The sequence below is a fragment of the Ceratotherium simum genome, chromosome 16, assembly GCF_057802395.1.
Source record: "Ceratotherium simum simum isolate JZ-2026a chromosome 16, ASM5780239v1, whole genome shotgun sequence".
Lineage (NCBI taxonomy): Eukaryota > Metazoa > Chordata > Mammalia > Perissodactyla > Rhinocerotidae > Ceratotherium > Ceratotherium simum.
This window is the reverse complement of record NC_141915.1, coordinates 17318136-17336424: the sequence shown is the minus strand read 5'-3', so window position 1 is coordinate 17336424 and position 18289 is coordinate 17318136. Positions and strand designations below refer to the sequence as shown.

Genomic DNA, 18289 nt, shown 5'->3' with positions numbered 1-18289 from the left:
GGTGCTACTGTTACCTCCGCCTACAGATGGGGAAAGTGCGGCTTGCAGAGGTTAAGTTTAGCGCCAGCTAGGAAGCATGGAGCAAGGATGCAAACCCAGGCGGTTAGCCCTTCCACAATCCTTTAGCCAGATTCACCAATTTTTAGCATTCTGTCCCATTTGCATTATTATTCATTTGCTTTATATATATATATATATATATATAGTTTTTTCTCCTGAATAATTTGAAAGTTGCAAATTATCATGCTCTTTTTATCCCTAAAGACTTCAGTGTGTCTTTCCTATGAACAAAGACATTCTCTTATATGACCTCAGCACAATTGTCAAAATAATCAATACTATTATCTAATCCACAGTCCATATTCAAATTTCACCAGTTGCTCCAATAAAGTCCTTTATAGCTACATACATATTTTTATATATTATATAAATATATACATATATGGTTGTCATGTCTCTTTAGTCTCCTCTAATCGGGGGCAGCCTTTCTTTGTGAGAGGCCTCACCCTCAATCCCCATGTCACAGTGACTCTCAGCAGAGCAGGAACGGTACCTTCCCTGTTTCTTCAGGAAGTACTACAAGAATTTTCAAAGCAATGACTATTTCAGTGATGCAAATAAAAATGAGTCCCAGTCTATAAGAATCAGGCTGACGAATCTTTTCCTAAAAACAGAAAAATGTCCCCCATGTGCATGAAGTTGAGGCAAGTGGATATCAACAGAGGTGGATAAACTGCCTCAGAGACAGGGGTCTGGGAGGTGAGGGAAAGGCAAAGAGGTCTTGACTGGCTGGTGAAACACGGCAAGTGGCGGGGGGACCCAGGAGGGGGCAGTCAGCCTTCATCCATCCTCTCCCTCTCATGCAGCTGTGTGGCCCAGGGCTCTGTGGTCTCCCATTCTCATGCCTGTAGCTGTTCCAGCATGACGGGGCCAAAGAGCCCACAAGACAGGCGTGGGCAGTTCCCACAAAGCAAACGCTGCTCTAAACTACCACCTCCAACCCACAGAGGAGCTGGGTGGTGCGGTTTCGATTTCCGATTGTTTTCTTGGCATCCATTTCCCATTCTCTCACCAAAATGATCTTAATTTTCTGTTGGGGAGTCACTGCTCCCTCATTCTCAGCACACTGGGTGGGATCAGCTTAAACCCGGCAGGGTATCCCATCCTGCTGGCCGCAGTACACGGTTCAGGTATGGGCAGTTGCCGGTCAAAGCCAGTAAGGTTCCCAGAGATGTTTGCTGGAACCTCCAGGAATATAAAGCCTCCATCTTCCTGGGTGGAAATTACCAGAATAGGCTCTCACCTGCTGGACAGCCATGAGCATGGCTCACGCCCTGGGAGATGGCTATTTCCATCCGGCCACCGTGAGCAGAGGGCAGGTCTGGGAATGGAGTTAGCGCCAAGGAAGGAGGGCCGGGAAGTATGGTAAGAGGAAAATCTGGGTTCCTGGTCACATTATTTGAAGACTAGATGGAGCCATACCTAAAGTTCTACCCCCACAGTGTTCAGTTACGTGAGCTAACATAGTCTCTTTATTATTTAAGCAGTGCATTTAGTTGTAGAGGTTGTTTGCAACATAAAGAGTCCTACCGAATACAGATGATCAGGTTCCATTGGATCCTATTTAATGGGTATTTCTAGATCATCAGACTTTGCATGAGGTGCTAGGGGGATGCAAAGATAAACAAGACGGGGTCCTGTCTTTAAAGAGCCGCTTCTCAGCCTGAAGGAGAGGAAGAGGGAAGAGAAGGATGCCTTGAACTTAAACGCTGCCTCATGTGAAATGCAAATATCCCTAAGAGGAGTTCACACGAATACTGTAATCAATTAATAGACTCACCGTAAGCAGCCAGCTGGGAAAGCCCGTCTCCCATCATTGCTGAAGTGGCTTCGACACCAAGAACTGATATTCGGTAGTTTTGCTCTAAGGATTTGGGATTGAGTAAATCCATGTGTCCATCAAGGGAATACGAAGCAGACTTTGAAAACCCAAATCCCACCTCACTAGGTGTGGTTCGCAAGGCTTTGCTTTTGATGTTAAAGAACACTGCTCCAATTTTGTCCCTAAAAGCGGCCAAGTTTGACCTTGCGAAACAGCAAAATCGAGAGCATCCACCCACAACTGAAATCTGGCTTGATAAGACAGAGGCAGTTAGGTTATGAGACCAACTATCATTACAGAACAACCCAGCTCAGTCTTTTAAAAAACCAAGTATTAAAGAAAAATCCCAGCTCTATGGGACCAGATGTTTCTGTATCCTAGAAACACCCCAAAGCATGAAGAGATATGACACAAAACGAATGCTGTCAAGCGCTCCCTTCGGCAGCACATGTGCTAAAATTGGAACGATACAGAGAAAATTAGCATGGCCCCTGTGCAAGAATGATACGCAAACTTGTGAAGCAGCCCATATTTTTGAGGTGCACGCATCATGCACAAAAAATGATAACTATGTGAGGAGATAAGTTAATTAGCTTGACTGTAGTCATTTCACTGTGTTTATGTATATCAGATCATGTTGTACACCTTAAATGTATACAATTTTTATTAAAGATATGTAAATAAACGAAAAACAAAAGAAAAAAGTCATCACCATAAAAACAAACAAAAAAACCCAAACAAAATCCTATCAAGATACTCTTCCTCTCACTTGAAGACACAAAATAACATAAAATAGTTGCTGGAATATCTAAGCATTACAAAGTTTTGCTCTTGTTCCTTTTTCTGATGAATTCATAACAGTGAAAAATGGATATTTTTCTTTTTTTCTTTCTTTCTTTCTTTTTTCTTTCTTTCTTTCTTAAGGCAGCCTGTTAGCTGGGATCAGATAAGAACCTGATGAGGAAAATAGGCCAGACCCAGGGAGGTGCCTTGTATTAGTCGGGGTCCTCCAGAGAGAGAGAACCAATAGGATACTAGATAAACAGAGAGAGACCGATATAAAGAGATGTATTATGAGGAATTGCCTCATGTGATTATGGAGCTGAGAAGTCCCATGATCTCCTCTCTACAAGTTGGGGACCCAGGAAAGCCAGTGGTGTAGTTCAGTCTGAATCCGAAGGCCTGAGAACCAGGGGAGAGGATGGTGTAAGGGCAGCAGGAGATCAGCTCCACAGTCCGGCAGAGAGAAAGACTTCAACCTTCCTCTGCCTTTTTGTTCTACTCAGGCCCTCAGTGGGTCGGATGATGCCCACCCACGTCTGACAGGGCGCTCTGCTTTACTCAGTCCATCCATTCTAATGCTCATCTCCTGGGGAAACATGCTCACAGACACACCTAGAATGTTTAACCAGATATCTGGGCATCCCGTGGCCCAGTCAAGTTGACACATCACATGCCTGATAAGAGAAGGGTTGGTGGAAGGTGGGAAAGGGGAGTGAACAGAAGGGCCCAGAATTTGGCAGGAAGAAGTCAAAGCAGATACCCTGGTCACGCCCCTCAGTCATGTCACCTTTGGCATGAGTCCCCAAGATTGCTCTACCCTGCCGTGCAGTCTAGAATGTGGGATCCATTGAAAGCTATTTGGTAACAATTCACCTGCCTGATAGTTCTTAAGCCCTTTGTTTTGCAATACATCTGAGCAATTTACAAAACTACCATTCCTTATGGGTCTTAGTAATAAGAAAAAACAATACGGTTGGAAAAGTCATATGCCAGCACATGGAAGCCACATAGTCGAATAAGAGACTAATCCTGCTTTTGAGGATCTTAGAGATGAAAGACTCAAAAATAGATCATTTAGATATAACGTTGTTTTTCATTTTGTTATGGGTTGAATTGTGTCCCCCTAAAAGGATATGTTGAAGTCCTAACTCCAATACCTCAGAATGTGACCTAATTTGGAAACAGGGTCTTTACAGAGCTAATCAAGTCAAAATGAGGCCATTAGGATGGTCCCTAATCTAACATGACTGGTGTTCTTACACAAAGGGAAAATTTGGACACAGTTTCTTTAGTCCCACCACCTGGGTTTGAATCTCTCTACCATAGCTGTGTGACTCATGGCAAGCTGATTAACTTGCTTAAGCCTCTATTTTCTCATCTCTAAAGTGGGGTTGCTAATAGTACCTATGTTGGAAGACTGCTGGAAGATTAAACACACATCCAGGTACTCGTCATTTCCATGGAAATAGACTTCCACTGTCCTAGCGTGCATCTCACATTCATACCTCCAGAGAAAATCTGATCAGGTGACATTGTACCATCCAGTATGGAGCATCCCTATTGGACAGACCCTCGTGGACCCATATCATGGGTGATTGGTCATGCTTATGTCCAGTCCATCCATTGCCGCTTTGGGCTTGGGCCCACAATCCCATACCAACCAATAGTCCAGTCACATGACACAAGGTGAAGCAAGAGCACCCCCCCCCCCGCAAAGTAACCACTTTCCTCAGAGGAGAACTCTGGTGTAGCAGGCACTCAGAACTGTCTGGCCTGTGTAGTACAGTGGGTTTGGAAAGGAAAAGAATCCAGGAAGAGCCTGGAAGAAAATGAGGGAACAGGGGATAAAAAAGCTATTATTATTGCTTGAGGGTTGTTGGGAGGATTGGTTGAATCAATCCACATATAGTGCTCAGCAGAGTGCCGGGCACATTGAAAGCACTCAGTATATGGTAGCACTGAGGGTGATGACAATGACGATGATGACGACGACTGTTACCAGGTCTATTTGAAGCTGAAGAACAGGTACAGGTAGAATGATGGGGAGAGGGAAATAAAGGACAAGAACTGTGCTCAGGTGAAGAGGAGACATTGGGGTTTAAGGTTTAAGCAGCTCCTGGGGATGTAACAGCCCAGGCTGAGGTCCTGGAGGGGAGAGTGTGACATAGGCACACCTGGCAGCTCCTTCCCCCCGAGCCTGCAGACAGACTCAGAGTGTCCAAGCTTTGTATTCTCCTGGGGTCTCACCCAGTGCCCCCTCTTCCTGCTGCTCCATGGGGAGGCTTTGCCATCCCTGACGCCTTGTCAGAGGTACCCAATTCTCTCCCCGTCCAGGGACTCCAGGAAGGGGTCAGTGCTTGAGGCCCTCCTGCCATGGAGAATGAGCGCTCTCGCAGAGCAGCCGGGTGGCACACACAGGCGACTGGTGTGAGCTTGGGCTGCGCAGGAGGTTCCAGAACACGAGACTATTTTTAGCCTGACACAGATGCCCAATTCCCAGCTAAGGGAGGGGGCATGTTAGGTGGGAAGCAATCTTGCTTTCTTCACTGATTATTTTATTAACCTATTAGGATGCTGTATACAGTGAGCATCGCCTAGTTTCATTGCTCATCTTCCTTTTCACGATTCCTTCCTGCTTATTACTTCAGAAACAACATTCTCCCCCAGGGCCCAAAGAGGGGTCAGGGAGAAAATGAAATTGAGCAAGTGACAATGAATGAGGGCAAGGCAGGGATAAATGCCCCATCAGCAGTGGGAGTGCGTCCAAAAAAACACTTAGCCTCACAAATTGCTCACTTATGCTCTCTGTAGTGAGTTTGCTCCAAATGGTTTGGAAAACCATTGCCGCTAATGACAGGCGGCAGGCCCGTTGCTGGAAGGGGGCCAGCACTGGCCCAGCAGGAGTCTGAATTGCGCCTGGATTCATTATCTTTATCTAGTCCGACGTTTTACTGGTAGGTTTTTGTTTGATTTCAAAGTGAGATGGTTAAGTCATTATTTGTTAAATTATAGCTTTTAATTAGTGGATGTATTGAAATGAAAAGACTGAGAGAGGCTCACAAGCCTCTGAGTTTTTGTTTGGAATTTATAATTATCGCTGTTTGGAAAAGATTAGTTAGGGGCGTTAAAGTCTTTCTTTTAAGAAAATCCTCAAATTATATGCTGTTGGGGGAGGGGGACGAAGGGAGATGCCAGTAAGCTAGATATAGTCCTTACAATTGATGGTATCTGTATTATTCCCATGCCCAAGGTCCTTTCATTTGCAGAAAAAGAGGGGGACAGATGTTTTATAATAATTTATATGCTTTTTCCCAAAGGTAAGCCCGAGACGGGAAATGCGGCCCCAAGGAAGTAGTGAGTTGGCCAGCAGAGTGGGTAGCCAATGCCCTGGCTACAGATGGAGTTTTGTTTACCACTTACCCATTCCTGTTCTCCCAGAATGTAGGGAAGATGGGGCGCCCTGGACAGCCTTGGTAGATTTTTCCACGTGGGGATTTGGTTTCCGCCTTTGAGAGGAACAAGGAAGGTTCCTGGTTCCTTGTTCTCACTAGTCTGAGCTGCCTTCCCCCCACCTTGGCCCATGCTCCGCCGGTTGCAGAACGGCCTTGGGTCCAGCAGGGGGCGCGCCGCCGCCTGATTTAGAGCTCTCGCCTCCTTCCCTCGGGAAACCGCACTCCCACCCTCTGCGCAAGCCGTGCGCTTTTCTTCCCGTCTCAGTGTTGGTTTTCCTTCTCTGGTAACAGCAAGGATGCAGGTTACAATCTCTGCCCGTCGGGCCTCGGGCTATGAGCGGCTGTCAAGGCGGACGCCCTGGCTGTCTTCATCTTTTCACACCCAAGCAGAGCATCGACGCACACCGCACAGGGGCCAGACGCAGCGAGAGGCCCCCGGAATTTGAGCCACTTGCCCCAAGACTATTTTGCTCTGTGCTCTGCAGGTCCCACCGAGTGCGAGTGAGAAGTCTCTCTAGAGCACGGGGTCAGCCACGTCCAACGTCCCTCCTCCAGCCTCCTCTGGCGTTTCAACATCTTGTGCCCCTGGACCACAGTCCCCACAGGAGGGAGACCAGGGTTGTCCTCCGATGTCTTAGGGGCACCCAGCACGCGGCCTAACACATACACAATAAATACTCAATGAATGAATAAATAAATCCATGTAAACCGTTATTTTAATGATTTCATTCTTTCTTTCATGTGTTGAGCACATACTCTGTGCCAGGCACCGGGGAATCGGAGATTAAAAACATAATCCCTGTCCTCAAAGAGATTACAATCTGGAAACGGAGACAGACTTGAATCTGGGCAACTAGAATTTCTAGTTTCCCCTGTTAGTGGCCAACTAACTTCATTTAGCCAGCAAAATCACAGCGGTCACATAGTCAGGGTACACTGGCTGACCCACAATATCCATCTGAAGTTCAACCACTTCCTCCCTTGGAGGTGAACTTGACTCCTACCCTCTTTCCCAGGGTCGTACAGGCAGGGTGAGTTCCAATTCGGATGCCCTCAGTCTCCTATCACTTTGAAGCCCTGAATTTCCCTCTATATCCCATATACTTCCTATGAAGCCAGGCCACCACACAAAGGTTTGTGCTGTGCGTCAGGGGCTTTCTGAGTGATTTTTCCCTCAGAAGGAGAGATGAGAAAACAGCCTGTTAACAAATAGCACTTTGTCTTAAAGGAGTTTTGGGCTTTTGCTGTTACTGGGGTTTTGTTTGTTTCAATTTTGCTTAAGAGTGTGGATTTGATGCTCCGCCTCCCCATCTTGCTTTCATCTTTATTCTTTTTTTTTTTCTGCCCCCCTTATACCAATCCTGCGTTCATCTTTATTCTTAATGATCACATTTACTCCACTTACAGGAGTAATCAAAGTGATGAAACCCTTTCCCTGTGGGGGAGAACAACACACAAAGGAGGCCCTGAAATGGGAATTGTTTTTTGACGAGCAAATGTCAAATTTTACAGGAGATTAGCTTTGGGTATTGGAGGGAGGGTTATCGTTATGGCCCAAAGCAACTAGACGCATCTCTAGAGCTCTGATTGGCCAAGAAAGGCAGAATAAATGTTTGGGAAGTGGTTCAATGCACATATTTTGGTCTCTGAAAAAGGTTAGGGCGTGAAATGAGTAAGAGAAAAGACTTAAAGCCTTTTGACTCTTGCAACAACAAACAACAAAAATTTAATCTTTATAATTTTGTGGTATTGAAAATTTACTAGAATTAAAAGAATGTTTTTAGTCACACAATTGCTCCAGCTCCAGCTGTGTGCACTGATGTGAATCAAATACTGTCTGTTGTTAGATTACATTTCTCCCCTCCATGGCTCCCCAGCAAGGATCCCGATGACTACAATGAAATCCACTGCACTACGTGGTGTCACAGGGGAATTCTACCAAACCTGTAAAGAGAAGATAATCACAGGGTGGTTAAAACTGTTACATACTATATAAAAAGAAGGAAAATTTCCAAAATCTTTCAAAAACTTGAGCACAAGACTGATACCAAACCAGAAAAGACTTCACTAAATATATAAATATAGATATATCTCATTAATTAATATTAATGCAAAAAGTCCAAGTGCAATATTAGTAAATAGACTATAGCATATTAAAATTAATATATCATGACCATATGGGGTTTATGCCAGGAATTCAAGGATGGTTCAACATATGGAACTCTACTACCACAACCCAGAACCTCCTCTTCTGGTAGTAGTGGACTAGATAATTTAGAACAATCCTCTCCATGAAGAAAAATTAAACCGGACAAAGGATAACAAAAATATTTTTTAAAGCATAGAAGAGTTAACAAGATAGGATCAATTACTGGATGAGATCTAGGAGAGGTTGGGAACACAGACTGGTGAGCAAAGGACTCGGGGTCACTTTTTCCAGAAACATTTGCTGTGAGTCTAAGATGTACTTAGGCAGTCCCATAGGGATGGGGGACAAAACCTAGAATCCATCTTGGTAGGGACTCTGATAAACCACTCCATCCCACAGTGCTAATTCAGATAGAATCTAAAACCAGTGGGGGAATTGATTGGTTTCTCAGTAAGTATTGGAACAACTAGGTAGTCACTGGAAAAGCAAAGTTGGATCCATACTTCACACTGCATATGAGGATAAATTCCAACTGGATCAAAGTTTGAAATGGAAAAAAAAATGAAACCATGAATGTAATAGGAGAAAATATGAGAAGATTCTCTTATAACTCCAGAGGGAGTAAGGCCTTTCTCATATATTTAATCATATATGATTAAATCTCATATATTTATATCATAAAAATCCAAAAGCCACTAAAAAGAAATTGGTAAATTTGGCTACATAAAAAATTCTGCAAGGCAAATAACATAAAGTCAAATGACAAACTTGGAAAAATATTTTCAACTCATATCACAGGCATAGGGTTAATTTCCCAATTTAAAGAGCTCCTACAAATTGATGAGAAAAAGATTAACAGCCCAAGGGAAAAATGAGCAAAAGATATAAACAGATGGTCCACAGAAAAGAAAAATGGCTCTTACTCTGAAAAGATGCTCAACCCCAGTTATAAGATAGATGCAAATTAAAACCACATTGAGATCTCATTTTTCACCCATTATACTAGTAAAAATCCAAAAATTTTACATCACACTGCATGGGCCAGGCTCGAAGAAAACAAGCAGTCTCATATACTGCTGGTAGGAAGGTAAACTGACACTCTATATCGAGGGAAATTTGTTAATATTTATCAAAATTACACATGTGTACATCCTCTGATCCGGTAATTCTACTCCCAGATTTTTTTCCTACAGGTATCTTTACACATGTGCAAAATGACATTTATACAAGATTATACATTATAATTATGTAATGGCAAAAGATTGCAAACAGCTAAATGTTCAACAATAAAGGACTGGTTAAATAAACTATAGTATTTTCATAAGTTGGAATATTATACAGCTGTAAAAAGAGAGTAAGGAATCTCTTTATGTATTTTATGGAAATATCAGCATGATACATTCTAACAGAAAAAGGCAAGGTGCAGTACAGCATGCTACCATTCGGATAAAAAAAGAGGAGAGGGAAAAATAACATATATCCATAGTAGCTTGTACTACTAGAAGATGTACTAAAATGTACTTCTAGAAGAATATTCTAGAAGGATAAACAAGAAACTAAAACAGGAGTTGCCTGTTGGGGCACATGGGAATTGGGTGGATGGGAAAAGAGGTGGGAGGGAGACTTTTTACTACACGCTTTTTTTGATCTTTTTTTTTTTTTTAAGATTTTATTTATTTATTTATTTTCTCCCCAAAGCCCCAGTAGATAGTTATATGTCATAGCTGCACATCCCTCCAGCTGTTGCACACGGGACGCGGCCTCAGCATGGCCGGAGAAGCGGTGGGCAGATGCGCAACTGGGATCCGAACCCAGGCCGCCAGCAGCGGAGCGCGCGCACCCAACCGCCAAGCCACGGGGCCGGCCCTTTTTTTGATCTTTGAACAATATGGATGTCTTATGTATTACACCTCTGGGGTATAACCTTGAGTGTCATAGCTAACCTCCTAACCCACTATTAAAGTAGCAGATGGACCATATCTCCCAGCAACCAGAAGAGGTTGTCCAGAGCCAGACTCTCTTCCGGCCAAAGGCATTGATTTCTAATCACCAGCAGGGCTTGGGATAGGGCTAAGGTGGTCTGTGAGACAGAACGCAGCCTAACAGGCCCCTACTTAGAGTTTGCCCGTAACTTTGACATAAAACAATTTTTTTTTTCTTTTGGTAAGGAAGATTGTCCCTGAGCTAACATCTGTGCCAATCTTCCTCTATTTTGTACGTGGGACGCTGCCACAGCATGGCTTGATAAGTGGTGTATAGGTCTGCATCGGGGATCCAAACCTGTGAACCCCAGGCTGCTGAAGCAGAGTGTGCAAACTTAACCGCTATGCCACCGGGTCAGCCCCTAAAATTTTCTTTTGTTTTGGCAAAATATACATCTTATAATATTTACCATTTTAACCATTTTTAAGTGTACAATTCAATGGCATTAAGTACATTCACAGTGTTGTGCAACCATCACCAACATCCATCTCCAGAACTTTTTCATCATCCCAAACAGAAACTCTACCCATTAAACAATAACTCCCCATCCCTCCCTTCTCCTCAGCCCCTGGTAACCTCTATTCTGCTTTCTGTCTCCATGAATTTGCCTATTCTAGATACCTCACGTAAGTGTAATCATACACTGTTTGTCCTTTTGTCTGGCTTATTTCATTTAGCTTAATACTTTGAAAGTTCATCCACGTTGTAGCATGAACCAGAATTTCATTCTTTTTTTGTGCCTAATAGTATTTCATTGTATGGATATACCACATTTTATTTATTCATTCATTTGTTGATGAATATTTGGGTTGTTTCCACTTTTTGGCTATTGTGAATAATGCTGCTCTGAACACTGGTGTCCAAGTATTGGTTTAAGTCCCTGCTTTCAATTCTCTTGGGAATGTATACTTGGGGTGGAATTGTTCTAATTTTAGCTTTTAACCAACTGAGCTAACCAGAGCAACGTTCCTCAAAGATTAAGGACTGGATGTTAAGATCATTGACTGCAAGGAAAATCTGGAAGAAAGTTAAAATACAAACAAACAATGTAAGACAGCCCAACACTTTCTAGTTGTAAATGTGTCACAACCAAAATGGTGGTGAAATAGGAATGTGAGGCCAGTAAATGGCCACAGGCTTTAACACCTCTGCTTTGTTTCCACAAATGATCCACAGTTACGTTTGTATCTCCTGTCAGTCTTCATCCTAGGGCCGGAAGGATCTCAAAGGATGCCTGGCACTCCCTCCCCTCCCACCCACCAGGAAAAGACAGATGGGTCTGCGGCTTTTACCTGCTCATAGGTAAACTGGAACCAGAGCCGTACCTCTCAGTATCACAGTTTGTTGGCACTCAGTGAAGAAGGCCTGTGGTGACACTAATGTATCGCTTGCTAATGAGAACTCTGAAAAATGCTGCAAGCTTAGTAATTTGCAGATTGCCTTCTGACCTCCTCTGAGAGGGCTCCTGGGCAGGGACATCCTAAATAGCATTAAAGCTAAGCCACGGCATCACTGAATTCGTGAAATAAGCACTCTGCTCACTTCCCTGACATCAGTTTTTACTCAGCCCGGACAGTGGCTGAGGGGCTATTTTCAAGGCTGCTTCCTCTGCTTAAAACATCTCAAAACCCTTCCACAGCCGGTCACTTGAGCAGACCCACTTTCTGACGCACACTTGACCCCAAGAAGTGCCCCTTAGGAACACAGCTGTCCCACAGTCATTCTGGGTGCAATTCGCACATGGCTTGTGTGCCAGGCAGATGGCAGAATGAGGCTCACCCTTACCTTCATGAAGATAAGAGAGAGAGAGTGTTTGCAAAAACAGCCTCCTCTGCCTAGGGGAGAAAGGAATAGAGTGGAATAGTGAACTCTCAGGAACGGGAGAGCTTTTTGAAGACCCTTAGTTCAACCCAGAGCAGACATTTTTGTCTGCCAATCCCTTTTCTCCTGCCTTCTCATGGGGGAATTAAACTTTCCCTAGTTGACAGCCCTGCAGGTTAGGTGCAATTAACCCCAGCCCCAGTTCCGGGGATGGATCCTGATTGGCTTAAGACAGACTGTCCCAACCCCTGGATTCAGTGATTGGTTTAAAATGGGTAGTTAACCCAAGCCAATAAGATGCAAGGAAATGTTTGCTGACGTTTCTGGGAAAGAAAAGCCCCTTTCTTTCAGGGAACTATGCAAATAAGGAGGATGTAGCCTCAGGAGTTCCTGGCAGCGATTTTGCAACCATGAGGGAGAGTATATCTGAGGTTAAAACCAATGCTGAGGAAGGTGAGAAACCAACAGAGAGAAGTCGTGTCCTGGGCACATTGTTTGAGTCCATATCAAGCCCCACCTGAAGTTAGCCCCATCTCTGAACTATTCAGTTATGTGAACCAATAAATTATCTTTATTTTTCAAGCCAGTTTGAGTTGGAGTTTCTGTTATTTGCAATATAAAGTTGTCCAGATAATTCAAGCCTCCATAATCAAAACTACAATAAATATAAATCCTCCAGTGAGAGAAAATTGTTAGCTGTTTCTGTGAAGTGTTACTAGATGTTCAGCAGGGGATAAGGGCAGGAGAATGGGAGGTTTGTAAGGAAGGAGTTTGGTATTTGTCCAGAGGGAGTGAGAGTCCCAGCCAAAAACAATTTATTACCAAGGGGAGATGCTGTGCCCCAGGTGACGGCATTAGGGCCATCCCTGTATGAACGGGAGAAAGAAGACAAGTTTGTCTCCATCTGGTCTCCCCCTACCATTTCCATTTCCTCTCTGTAAAGTGAGGATGTTGGATTTGGTGACCTCTGAAGCCTATCTGGCTCCAGCATTCCACACGTCTTTGTTTCTGCAGGAAGAGCACAAGCTTTGGAACTTCACATTCTGTCAGCATCAGCTGAGCAACCTCAGTCAAGTTAATTAACCTCTCTGAGCCTCAGTTTCCTCAGCTATGAAATGGGGATATTGATTGTACCTTCCACACAGTGATTTTTGTGAGGACTAAATGAAATATCATCTATCAAGTTGCCAGCACTATGCCTGGCATGTGACATACACCCTAAAAATGTCAGCTCTCCCTACCCCATCCCACCACCCTTCTCTGTAAATGTAGAACAAGAGGTCAGCAACCTCTCGACGGTGGGCCAAATCTGGCTCCTGCTTTTGTAAATAAAACTTTATTGGAACACAACTGTGCTCTGTCGTTTACTATTATCTATGGCTGCTTTCTAGCTACAAGAGGAGAGTTGAGTAGCCAAGACAGAGACTGCACGGCCCACAAAACCTAAAACATTTACTCTCTGGACCTTACAGAATAAGCTTGCTGACTCTTGATATGGGAACATAAGGCCTGAACTGGCTTAAAGAATTTCAGTTGTAAGGGCTGGCCCTGTGGCTTAGCGGTTGGGTGCGCAAGCTCTGCTACTGGCAGCCCGGGTTCGGATCCCGGGTGCGCACCGACGCATCGCTTCTCCGGCCATGCTGAGGCCACGTCCCACATACAGCAACTAGAAGGATGTGCAACTATGACATACAACTATCTACTGGGGCTTTGGGGGAAAAGAAATAAATAAATAAAATTATAAAAAAAAAAAAGAATTTCAGTTGTTAGTCAGCAGGCAGGGGAAATACTGAGAAGGTGTGAAGGAACTTCTTGATGCTTGTTAAGTCTTTCGTGCTGACTGTGGGGACATGTGAGCCTTCATTCTGAGGGTGGGGCTGGTCTCTGAGGAGAATGCCCCACAGCGGGAAAAAACTCCAGTGAAATAGGGGAAGGTTGTCCAGGATTCAAACCTTCCCCAGCATTTGAGGAAAGGGGCCAAAAGGATGGTTGTCTCTCTAGACGTAACATACACACACACACAGACACACACACACACACACACACACACACATTGCTTCAAGGAAATTACCAGAGTATTTTTTTAAGTACAAAAAGAAAGTAAATGTTGCAATAGTTCTCAGGTTCTGTGCTGGCGCAAAGAAGAAACTACTTCCTTTGGGGCAGCGTTTTCAGTGGGCATGGCGTCTGGAAGGGATTATTGATGCTGGGGGCCTAGGTATCGGTTGATCTTGGCGTGGTTGGAGGGCTCCAGCACTCACCATTTGGAACTGAGCTTAATGCCCCAAGCAGGTTACCTGACCGACCTTCCAGAGCGATTTAGGGTTTTCTCTGCACATGTAGCTGTCTGAGCAAATGGCACACTCCAAGGATTTATCTGTTGCTTTTCTACGTGGTACAACCCGCGTTAACTCACCACGACTGTCTCTGCAGTTTAAGTGCAGTTCGCACTCCTCTGAGCTGCACTTTGGTCCCCGTAGAAGACACCTCACGGGTAACTCAGCTTCTTCCTCAAGCAGATGACATGAGCAACACAGGCCACTGAACAAGGTGTGGTTTTTCTTAGCAAGACACATCTCGTTGGATGAGGTCAGGGGTCTCAGTGCTGGGCCCTGTCTGAGCAACAAAATACCTCTGGGCAGTTTTTTGTTTGTTTGTTTTTGGGGTTTCTTTTTAGTCTTTGCTGTGTGAGAGAGGCTTATCTCTGGGTATCCCATTTTCCTCCCAGAACTCAGGGCTGGAGACCACTCCACGTGATGAGAAAACAACTTTTTGAAGAACAACTTTTGTTTTTCAGAGTTGCTGCCTAGGCATTCTACAGCATGACAGCCCTGCACACATCCAGGGTCTGGACGCCTAGATAAGGACTTGAGTTTAGGATGCCCACCCTAAGTTCCCACTTTACTTTCCCTGGGACACTTTTTTATTTATTTATTTATTTTTGGTGAGCAAAATCAGCCCTGAGCTAACATCCATTGCCAATCCTCTTCTTTTTTGCTGAGGAAGATTTGCCCTGGACTAACATTGGTGCCCATCTTCCTCTACTTTATATGTGGGACACCTGCCACATCATGGCTTGATGGGCAGTGTATATGCCTGCACCCAGGATCTGAACCTGCAAACCCCGGGCAGCTAAAGGAGAGCTCGTGAACTTAACCACTACACCATCGGGCTGGCCCCACAGGGCACCTTTTAAAACAACCACTTAGAGTAGAGCCGTGGAAAAGTTAGTGACCTCCGCCCCAACCACCTTATAAGTAATAGGTGCTTGCTACTCTGCACCCTATCTCCTGCTCGCTGGCGACCTGGGACAAAGGATTGCCTCTCTCCCTCAGGCTCATTGCACCTCCTCGCTTCTGGGATCTGTAAGTAATAAATCTTGCGATTCTATTTCCTTTGTGTAGGTGTATTGAAACTGCGCCTTCAGTCTAAAGGACCCTGAAGGTTTCACTTCCCCCAAAGTGGGAGCTGGGATGCTGAAGGAGCTACCTGCCCACCCCACGTGGGTGGCTTGTGCCTCCTTATTCAGCAGGTCGTCATCTGCATATTCTTAATTCAATACGCCCAGCTCCTGGTTCCCAGCACACTCCTCTACCTTGGCGCCTGCGCCCGACTGGAGAAGAAGCTTTGCTTAACCTGTTCTTGTTCTTTCACTCTTTTCTTTTCTTCTTCTCTCTCCTAGACACACATAACCTGATGCTTATGACCACTCTGTTTTTCATGTGTTAACCCTTTTAATCCTCATCACTATCTTATGAAGTTGGTAATACTATGATCCTTATTTTACAGATGAGGAAACTGAGCCACAAGTGGTTACGTGACTTGTCCAAGGCTACATAGCTAGTAAGGGGCAAGGGTGACAGCCAAGACCAGGGTCTCTAGTTCATAACTACGGTGCTTTTCCTCTTCTCTAGACACACACACACACACAGTCCTGATCCTCACTGATCTGGACCGGGCTGCTGGAAGCAGGGCATGACCTGGCTTCTGGGGTCGTGTGAATCGCCTCTCCCGGACTTCACAATGCCCTTTCCCGCTGGGCTCTGCTCCTGCCCAGGGCTGCCCGAGCCACCTGATGGCAAGTCTCGCGGTCTTGTGATGATCGCGCAGCCTGCACTGCCCCAGCCTGAGCTCTTCCAGGATCTGGGCCGGGCTGCTTAACTCTTCAGCTCCCCTCCGGTGCCTCCTGTGTTTAGGAGCTGGTTAGCTGCTTCGGTGTAGTCCTCTGTCAGTGACGCCAGAGAGAGACTTGCTGGTGCAGACTGGGACGCCCAGCACCGGTCCTGACCCAGGAACTCAGATGAGAGAAAATGGACAGCGATAAAGGAGCAACGTTCTCACTTCTAAACTAGGAACTCTCGGTGCATGAAGATGGAGGAGCTTACAAACCTTGCCTTCAAACTTGGACGGGATTTCAAATCATTTTCTCCAACTTCCTCATTTTACAGATGAGGAAACTGAGGGCTAGAGTGGCAATGGGGTTTCCCCAAGACAGCCGGCTGGCTCACAGCAGCACTGCAGATCAAATCCCAGGTCCTCTTCCACATCGAATGGTAAAGCACATTATTGTTACTGTGTAGCTGCCTCTAGCACTGAGTGAGGGCAGGTATTTGGTCTGGCTTTCCTCAGAACATGGTCCCTCTTATGAAAGACATGATGACATGGGGACATGACTGACACCTCTCGTTCCATTTCCATCACAGAATGCCAAAACCTGTAGGGCAGTGATTCCCCGAGCATGGTGCTCTTGCCACAGGTGGGTGGTACATGAGATGATTTCGGGTGGTAAAAATTCACTTTTTAATTTTAAGACTAATGTATTTATGTCAATGTGCACTGGGGAAGTATGTAAGTAGACACCAAATCTATGAATGTTTACTACGCTTGTGTATGACTGCTTAGGAGGGAGCTCAGTAACTAAAAATATATTTAGTAAATAATAACATGGGGGATTTGTTAATTGGGAAGAAACATACTACACAGATGACTGAAGTTTGGGAAATACCGTTGTGGAGAATACTAACAATTTGTTGAAAGAGGATTAAACCAGGGACTTGCCTGTAATGAAAAGACAGACCCTCACCCTCGTTAATTACCAAAGAAATGCAGAATAAAACTAGAAGAAGATACCTTTCAGATTGGTAAAGATTATAAAGTTTGTTCTCACCTCTGCAGCACATATACTAAATTTAGAGTGACACAGAGAGGATTGGCACGGTCCCTGGGCACAGATGACATGCAAATTAATGACAAATCCCGTGAAGCTGTTGTATGAGTAATCAAATCAGTATTATAGAGAACAGGGGCTCTTTTTCAAGGGGGGAAAAAGGAGAAGGAGAAAGTGAGATCTTTGAGAGTAAGTAAAAATTCTGTCTTCCAGAATAGTAATTGGAAGTCACCATAAACTCATGATGTAGTTTAAATATATATATTTCCTACCTTTTTCTGCTGAAAAGTCCTGTAAATGATGACCACCCCAATAGAAATAAACATCTCCAATACCCTGACTGAGGCCTCCAAATGCCATTTCTCACTAAAAGGAACCAGGGCTCTTTGGAGAAATGGCTGATTTTATGTCTAGGACCAGGAATATATAAGATAAACCTGGAACATCTTGTCAAACTAGAATGTAGCAAAGCTATCAAAGACCACTAGAGTAATGTCCACCTCGGAGGCCAACTTGAAGAGGCTCCCACTGGCCAGAGATGGGACAATCTGAACATGAATAAGAATAATAATGAGAGCAGAACAAAATGCATAAATATATTTAAATCTCTGAATTTATCATTATACTAAAAAATTCAAAACAAAAGAAAACCTCATTGGTTACCTTTCAAGGACACTAGTGAACCAACTTATTACTTTATAAAATTGGAAATAAAGGTTAAGAATTAAGCCTTCATCATGTGTTTCCTATATGAACTGTACCTCTGGGTCAGCAAATAGTTGATGAGGGGAAGTTTCTCTTTGTGGACCATTTTCCAGCTACTAAATGAAGAAGGAATGGTGGCATAACACCGTTTGAATCGTCATCGATGAGTACCAACATCACAAGAAGAGACACGACCACACATGATGACACAATGTGCCTTCTGAGGGAAGAACACAGCTCCACCTGTGAAGCAGTCTTACCCCCTCCTCAGATTATATCTGATTAAGACTCTAGATCTAAACCACCAAGTCACAGGAGGGACGTGGTAAAAGATACCACGAGATTAC

General features: G+C 44.4%; 2 non-coding genes across 2 annotated transcripts; both read left to right on the top strand.

Moving 5' to 3' along the window:
- The first annotated feature begins 2311 nt into the window (after positions 1-2311).
- On the top strand, positions 2312-2418 carry LOC147914930 (U6 spliceosomal RNA). Its single transcript, XR_015554832.1, has one exon. It is a non-coding gene; the product is annotated as a U6 spliceosomal RNA (small nuclear RNA).
- A 14811-nt stretch (positions 2419-17229) lies between these two features.
- On the top strand, positions 17230-17336 carry LOC147914929 (U6 spliceosomal RNA). The gene has a single exon (XR_015554839.1). It is a non-coding gene; the product is annotated as a U6 spliceosomal RNA (small nuclear RNA).
- The last annotated feature ends 953 nt before the right edge of the window (positions 17337-18289 follow it).